The sequence below is a fragment of the Bubalus bubalis genome, chromosome 18 (assembly GCF_019923935.1).
Source record: "Bubalus bubalis isolate 160015118507 breed Murrah chromosome 18, NDDB_SH_1, whole genome shotgun sequence".
NCBI classification, from domain to species: Eukaryota; Metazoa; Chordata; class Mammalia; order Artiodactyla; family Bovidae; genus Bubalus; species Bubalus bubalis.
In genome coordinates, this window is record NC_059174.1 from 48868672 (window position 1) to 48877538 (window position 8867).

Sequence of the window (8867 nt, forward strand, 5' to 3'; positions counted from 1 at the left end):
AGACTTTTGAGAGTCCCTTGGACTGCAAGGAGATCCAACCAGTCCATCCTAAAGGAGATCAGTCCTGGGTGTTCATTGGAAGGACTGATGCTGAAGTCAAAACTCCAATACTTTGGCCACCTCATGCAAAGAGTTAACTCATTGGAAAAGACCCTGATGCTGGGAGGGATTGGGGGCAGGAGTAGAAGGGGACAACAGAGGATGAGATGGCTGGATGGCATCACCGACTCGATGGACATAAGTCTGAGTGAACCTGGGAGTTGGTGATGGACAGGGAGGCTTGGTGTGCTGTGATTCATGGGTCGCAAAGAGTCGGACACGACTGAGCGACTGAACTGAACTGAACTGATGCTTGCTTTGCTTGCTTTTGCTTCCCCCGCTCAGGCTGACTTGATTGGTCACACTTACTGGGCTTATATACCTAACCCCCCTTTTTTATTGTAGGTTATAGAATGGACAGATATGGGACCAATCGTATCCACTAATGGCTCAACACATATGCCCCCTCCTTGGAGCTTGGAAGGGCCCTCTCATTCTGAGAAAGAAGGAAGACTAATTAACATTTCTCTAGGCTATGAAATCCTTCCCTTATGCATGGGCCCAACAAAATTATATATTAATGTTAATCAACAAAAATGGGCTTTCGTCCTGCCTCCAAAAAGGAACTTCCACATGCTGCTTGGATTATTTACTGCCCTTTCTTTGTCCATGAACCATGTTTATACTACTGAAACTTTAGGGAAAGAATTAAAGAAAGAACAAAGAATGTTCTTTACAAAGGGTTTACTAATATGCAAAGGGTTTACTAATAAGAAGCTTAAATATATTCCTGTTCATTGGGACAAATGTCACACCAAATCAGGAAAATTAATGTTTGTGGCTAATCATACAATTGCTGATTGGGGACCCCATGGTATATGGTTATCTAACTGCTCAGATGATATTAACCGCACTATAATACTTGAGTGATTATATTACTGAATATATAGTATATTGTGATTATTGAGTATAATACTATAATACTACAATGGAACATTACCATGACAAAGGACATCTTGGGTGACTTGACGGTAGAATGGCGCCTTCCCCCCCCCCCCCAACGCCCTCCCCCCCACCAACGTCCTAGAATCGTCCTTGATAAACAGATTGGGCCTAAACAATGAGCCATCTGGAAACCGCTGCAAACACCGAGGAACTTGGGACTTGAACTGGACATTTCACAGGGACCAATCACAGGGAGCAATTGTAGTCATAGAAACTATTTCTTTCGTTATAATCAATCATATTTTATATAAGCCTATGTTCCACTTCCTTTTGTTGTAGCTATAGGAAATTTACAATTCAATAAGACTTTACATTCTGTAACTTGCATAAATTATAAATTATATACTTGTCTTAACTTCTCCATTTCCTTAAGAAATGACTCCCTTTTGATTCTTTGATCTTGACATAATCTGTGGTTACCAATAAATCTCCAGCAGCCCTGGGAAGAAGGTCCCATGGCTGGACTTGCTTCCCGGTTACTTACTAAATTGCTCCCATGATCTAAACGATTCATTGGATGGCTGATTTTTGGCATTTTGAGATTAATAGCTATTTGTACCAATGCTGCTGTCACTGGTATTGCTTTACAAACCTCAATTCAAATACATAATTTTATTCAAAATTGGACTAAAGATGCCCATGCTATATGGGCCACTCAGGCTTAGAAAGATGAGGATATTCAAGAGAAAATACAAGAACTAAAACACCACCAAATGGGTTGGAGATCAATTAACAGCTGTACAAAAACAGGTGATGCTAAAATGTGATTGGAATTCTACTCAATTTTGTGTTACTCCTGTTCATTTCAATAATAATGCCTACAACTGGGAACAAATCAAATTTCATTTACAAAACATACATGATAATGCCTCTCTGAATGTACAATTATTACAAAAAGAAATTTGAAACCTTTTCTAAAAGTCTGTTCTCTTCCACTCATTTGAAAACTTTAGTTAAACAACTAGCTGATCATTTATCTGGGCTAGACCCACGCGGACGGTTTCAGAGCATTACTCACAGCATCGGGTCTGGAACTGTAATTTTAGTGATTGTCTTGACAATTATATTTGTCATCTACCGTTGCCTTCATGCAAAGATTATTAAAACGAAACAAACTCTAATGGTCAGAACTCTTTTTACAAATATTATAAATAAATAAGGGGGAATTGTCAGGGAGTGTTTAATGGGAGGATTCCTATTGCTGTTTCTCACAAGTCCTTTGTTTCTTTTTAAGCGGAACAGCAGGCTCCTCCCAGGAACTGAGGTTATTGTGTGAAACTTGGGTCTCCTTTAGTAAACATTCTCTTTAAGACAAAACTGCTTAGTCTCGCCCCCCTTTTTGAGATATGGATTGTCTCCTGATCTTGTGACCATTATTATCCCTTGTTCCCTTGGTAACGGTTACTGTACATTTGGTTTTGTGATCTTTATCATTGTCGAAAGAAATTTCTTGTTCTACAGCCTATATATATTCACAGAAAAATCATTAAAGCATCTTTGCTCCATCAGAGCTTGGGTCCCCATGTCTTTCTTTCTTTCTCTCTCTCTCTCTCCTCCTCGGGCTCTCTCTATCACTTTCTGATCTTCAACTCTGGACCGCCAGGTCCCAGTCCCTTAAAGGACCCCAACACTGAGGGAGAAGAGATTTCTGCTTTACCCTCTACTAAAAACTAAAATTAACGGGACCCTATAAACAAGTCAGGCAGCCAACATGATGCTGGTAAGTTCAGCAAAAGATGACTGGGTTGAGGAGAGAAGAATCTCAGGGAGAGAGCACTCGGGTCTTAGTTAGGCAAGCCCAAGCATGAATAGTTTAGTGCTCTTCCTCAGATGAAATGCCTTCAATTTCACCTCTGTCTCCCCCAGTTGCCATCCAGAAGGCTTTGGCCACCTTTTCTGCATGCATCTTTCTTTGCTCATGGGGAAGCAGCGCAGCCTTGTCTTTCATTTCTTTTAACTTTGAAAACAGTCTTTCAAAATTCTCCAAATCTCCACCACTTGTAGAAAGACTGGCAAGTTCTCAAATATCCAGGTCTAACATGGGATCCACAATGCTATCGACCTGCCTGTCTACTGTGTCAGAGGCAGCCCCTCGATGATCCAAGAGGGATTTGGTCCTCTCTGCTGCTGGAACACAGGGCTGCTTTGAGTGGCAGGTCTCTGCTGATCCAATGCTATGGTTTGCTCCAGTCAATGAGGTGAGACAGTTAAGGCCTTGGTTCCTCTCATTCTTCATCACTACGTTGGACCAGACATTGGCATTCAAGGCTTGAACAATTGGCTTTACTCCTGTTGATTCTGGGAGGTCATCATCTTCCTCAGGCAACTCTTCCGGACTAAGTTCTACCAATTCAAAGCCATGTTTGATACACCACTCTTGAGCTTTCTGTCGGTTTACACTGTTTTCAGACACTCTATCGCAAACCAAGATCATCACCTCAGGTAACCGTGACTCTGCCAGAGGAAGCCAGGATGAAACACTATCAAGACCAGATTTTTGTGTGCTATCAAAGTAAACCACAAATGCTTGGCCAGACTCTGCAATCTCTGTGGTGATGAGAAATTTGTTTGGCACCACACACACATTGATATCTGCTGAGTAGTATTTATTATCGATGGTCCAGGGATAAAACCTCACAGCATCATTGGCAGTCACTTCCACAACAGCATCTTCTGCTCCAAGAATATGTTGCACCAGCCGGTCTGAGGAGAAGTTGGAGGAGCAGCTAGTAACGAGCACGCAGGGGATGCCCGCAGCCATCACTGCGCTGAACCAGTTCCTTCCCAGAGCCACTGATTTTTTTTTTTTTTTGATTGGGCAATTTCTGTTGTTTTATCTTCAGAGTCACTTATGTTTTCCTCTGTCATATTCATCCTCCTCTTGAGTCTTTCCAGTGAGTCTTTAAATATCAGTTATTATATTTCTCAGTTTTATCATTTCCATTGTTTTATATTTTCTATATTTTTGATGAAATTTTCTATTTTTTCATTAGTCTCAAGAGTATTTGTAATTGCTTGATGAAGCATTTTTATGATGGCTACTTAACATCTTCATCAGATGACTCCAACATCTAATTCAACTCAGTGTGGGCATCTGTTGATTGTCTTCTCATTCAAGGTGTGACCTTCCTGGTTTTTGTTATGATGTGTGATTATTTTATTATATCCTGACATTTTGGATATTATGATTAAAAAAAAAAAACAACTCTGGATCTTATTTAACTCTTTCATTTTAGCAGGCAGTTGCCATGTCTAGGTTTAGCATGCAGGTCCTGGCCTAGTTTTGTGTGCTGTGGTTCCAGGGACAATTTAATTTTCAGAAGATTTGTAGTGTTATTCTGGTCTTTCTACTTTCCCTAGTTATGGTTGCACTTGCATCCAATTTGTTTTGGTACCACCGGTAGAAATTGAAAGAATTTCCTAGTGTCTGCATGATGCTGCTAGATTATAGGTAGGAGACACTGGCATGAAGGGGTGGAGAGCACTTTCTTCCTGGACTGCCCAGTGCCAGCAGGGCTCCTGCTCGATCACTGCTGATAACTAGCCCATGGGAGAGAAAAGCACCTACTTGAGTGCCTTCTGCTGCTGGATGAAGGCTAGAGAGCCAGTGGGTGTGGGCCACCTCCTGTCATTGGGTCAGTTGAGAAATGCTGGTTCACTGTGTTATTCCTCAAGTCCTAAGGTCCCAAGTCACTTAGGCTTCTACTTTATACCTTTCACAGACTTCTTAAAAATAGCTGTTGTATTATTTCTAGAGTTTTTTTGCCCATATCAGAGAGAGGTAGGGAGAAATAAACCTCTGCCAACTTGTCTGGAACCAGAAGTCACCATTTATTATTCTAATATTTATTGGTAGGGTTTTAAAAAATTTCTTATGTACCCAATCCTATTGCTTATGAATGCGCTCAGTTGCCTCAGTCATTTCTGACTCTACAACCCTATGGACTGTAGGCTCCTCTGTCCATGGGATTCTCCAGGCAACAATACTGGAGTGGGTTGCCATGCCCTCCTCCAGGGGATCTCCCTGACCCGGGGATCATCTCCTACATCTCCTGCATTGCAGGCAAACTCTTTACACACTGAGCCAAGTGGGCTTATGAATAATGAGTTTAATTAGTCTCTTTATCATCTTTATATCTTTTCTTTAGCCTATCTAATACATAGTAGAATAAAAGGCATGATGAGGGCATTCTAGTCTTGCTCCTGATCAGAAAGCAAAAGCTTTGAACATTTTGCTACTAAATATAAAGCTTGCATAGTATTTCTGTGAGTACACATTATTCTATTAAACAATTTCCTTCTATTTTTTAGTTTTTTACACATAAATGAATGTTTAATTTTATTAAATGATACTTCTGCATCTGTCTCATTTATGTTAACATCCAATGTTGATCATTATCTAGATGTAGGGCTGCCAGGTAAAATACAGGACATTCAGTTAAACTTGAACTTCAGATAAACAAAATTAATTTTCAGGATAAATATGTTCAATATAGGGCTTCCCTGGTGGCAGGAGACCCAGGTTCGATCCCTGGGATGGGAAGATCCCTCCAAGAAGAGAATGGCTACCCTCTCCAGTATTCTTGCCTGGAAAAATCCATAGACAGAGGAGCCTGGAGGGCTAGAGTCCATGGGATCAAAAAGAGTTGGACATGACTGAGCAACTAACACACATACATGTTCAATATAACTCTACTATAATTTTATAAGTAGTTTCCATGAAATTTATATGCTGAATCTGGCAACCTTCCTAGATTTATTATTTCATTAGGGACTTTGCAAAATGGGGATTGCTAATTTATCATTCTTTCTTCATTTACTAGCTACTACATACAGAAACATCTGTATACTAATATATACATACACTACTATACAGAGAAACATCCCTCATTAATTCCTTGGTTGTCCTGAGTTGCAGGTAATACGGAAAAAACAACTCAAATGCTTCAGTTTTCAGACTTAGCTCTTTCTGAAGGCAAACATTGGGTGTGTGTGTCTGTGACAGGTTTTAAACATATTTGCTCTTTAAATTTCCACCTTTGACTAGTAGGAGCCTCCTTGATTTATAGAATGACAAGATGTTCCAGGCTCATCACTGTACACTTCCTCACCAAACCCAGAAATCGGTCATTTCTCAAAGAGCTATGATTCCTACTAGTTTACCGAATTATATTTGGAGACCATAATCTGGGCACTAGACACAGAATTATCTTTTTGTTTAAATTTTTTAAAAATTTCGTAGTTTCGTTCGTGGCAGAGCAGCTCCCTCTCTGCGACCTACCGAAAGTCAGCCCTCCCCACAAGGGTTTGTAGCCGCATTAGCGGCGGCGGGACCCTGGAGCCTGTTCGTTTCTACCTCTCCCGACTGGCGCCCCCCTCTCCCTACCCAGCGGCGTCCTCGGCCCACCCTCGGCGGCTGCCTTGGTCCGCGAGACAGGAGTAGATGGCAGGGCTCGCGCGCAGGTCCCCGGACTCGCCCGCGCCCGTGAGTCTAGGGAGGCGTCCGTCTAGCCTAAGCCGGGGCCTCGGGTCCAGCGGCACGACCACGCCGGAGGAAGGGCGAGGGGGAGGGGGCGGCCCTCGCGGGACCTCTGGGCCTCAGCGCCTCGCCCCCTCCCGTCCCGGCCGGGGGCCACTCCCAGGCGCTGGGACGCAGAAAGGGGAGAAGCTAGGGGCAGAGCGGAGGGGCGACGAAACGTGAGGCTGTAAGGATCCGCGCCGCGGGTCCTCTGCCACCCCTGGCGCGGGGGCACAGGGGGCGGTCGCGGCCCTTTGATCTCGTTGGGAAAAAAAAAAGAGAGAGAGAGAGAAATGTATAAAACATTTGCACGATTCCAAAGCCCAGGTTTTATAATGTGGTATATTCCCAGAGGTCTAGCTGCAGTCTCTGTGCCCTCTATCACATTTCTTCTTCTCCCGGCTTCCCGGGTGATCAAGAATCCGCCTGTCAATGCAGGAGACACGGGTTCCATCCCTGATCCGGGAAGATCCCACATGCCACAGGACAGCTAAGCCCCTGAGCCAGCAACTATTGAGCTTGGAGAACCACAGCTACTGAGCCCTCACACTGCAACTACTCAGGTCTGCGCGCCCTCTTAGAGCCTGTGCTCTGTAACAAGAGAAGCCACGCCAATGAGAAACCTGCCCTCCGCAACTTGAGAATAGCCTCCGCTAGCCACAACTATGGGGTCTCACAGAGTCGGACACGACTGAAGCGACTTAGCAGCAGCTGCAGCAGCCACAACTAGAGAAACACCTGCACAGCAATGAAGACCCAGTACAGCCAAAAATTAAAAGAAAAAGAACTGATTGAACAAAGACTTCTTATTTTCACCTATAAATAACTATATTTATGGGATCTTTATTCATTTCCATTGTTTCTCTTTGAAAATACACAAACGTATGTATGTGCATATTTGCATTTCCCTTCTTTCTTACACAAAAGGTAGCATGTTGCACACACCATCCTACACTTTACTATTTTGTGTAACACTTGATCATGGCAATCATACCATAACAATATGTAAAGATCTCCATTTTTTTTTAGAGTTGCATAGTACTCTACTGTGTAAATATACCTTAAGTTTATTTAATCATTCCACTACTGATGGATATTTTGGTTTCAAGCATTTTTCTGTTACAAAAAGTACTACCATAAACACCCTTGTACTTTCATTATTTTGTATTTTTGTCACTGTATCTTTGTGATAGAACCCTAGAAATGAGAATAAAATGAGAATTTCTGGATCAAAGGGAATATATAAGTTCATTAGAAGTGAGATTGATATGTAAAAAGCTACATGTATGTGACTTTGCTGGAGACTACCAGATGCTCCTCCACATGAGTGAAAGTCATTCAGTCATTCCTGACTCTTTGTGACCCCATGAACTGTAGCCCGTCATGCTCCTCTGTCCATGGGATCCTCCAGGCAAGAATAGTGGAATGGGTTGCCATGCCCTCCTCCAGGGGATCTTGCTGACCCAGGGATCGAACCCAGGTCTCCTGCATGTAGGGGAACTCCTTAAGGTTTGTACTATTTTTCACTCCCACCAGCAATATGAGGGTGCCAATTTCCCCACATTACAACAAAGTATGTTGTCAATCAGATAAAGAAATTATATCTCAATGTAGTTTTATTCTGCATTTTTTAAGTATTGTAAGAGGTCAAGCATCTGCTCGTTTGTTTAAGGACTTGTGTTTTCTGTGAATTCTGTTCTTTTGTCGTTTTGCTTTTCTCATTGTATTTTCTGCTATGCAAAAGTTTATCATTATGTAGTCAACTGCATCTTTTCTTTTACTGCTTCTACATTCTGAATCACAGTTAGCAACTTGTGCCCACTTGAAGATTATAAATCAAGTCATTGTTTTCTTTTAGGATTTTCATAGTTTCATCTTTTAAAATTCAGATCGCTGAGTCTTTTAAAATTTATTCTGATGTATGGTGTAAGGAGTAGATTCAATTTGATCTTTTTCCATATGATTATCCACTTACCCCAGTACTTATTAAAAAAATCCTTCTTCCCTCCAGTGGTTTGAGATGCAACCTTTATTATATACTAGATTTCTATATGCACTTAGGTCTGCTTTCTGAATTTTCTACTATTTTTTGGTATATCCATTCATGTGCTAATTCCTCATTGTTGTAATTACAGAAGTTTTATACTATGTTTAACTCTCTGGTCGTACCTACCTGTCATGGTCCTTTTTCTAAGACCTTTCCTAGCTGTGCTTGTTTACGCTTTCAAATATGTTTTTATAATCAACTTTTCTAATTCTAGATAAAAACCTGATGATAGCTTTGACGGAGTTCCATTGCATTTAT

At 41.7% G+C, this 8867-nt stretch overlaps 1 pseudogene; it reads right to left on the reverse strand.

The window, feature by feature from the left end:
- Positions 1–1100: 1100 nt before the first annotated feature.
- On the reverse strand, positions 1101–8861 carry LOC102396031 (annotated as a pseudogene).
- Positions 8862–8867: the final 6 nt, after the last annotated feature.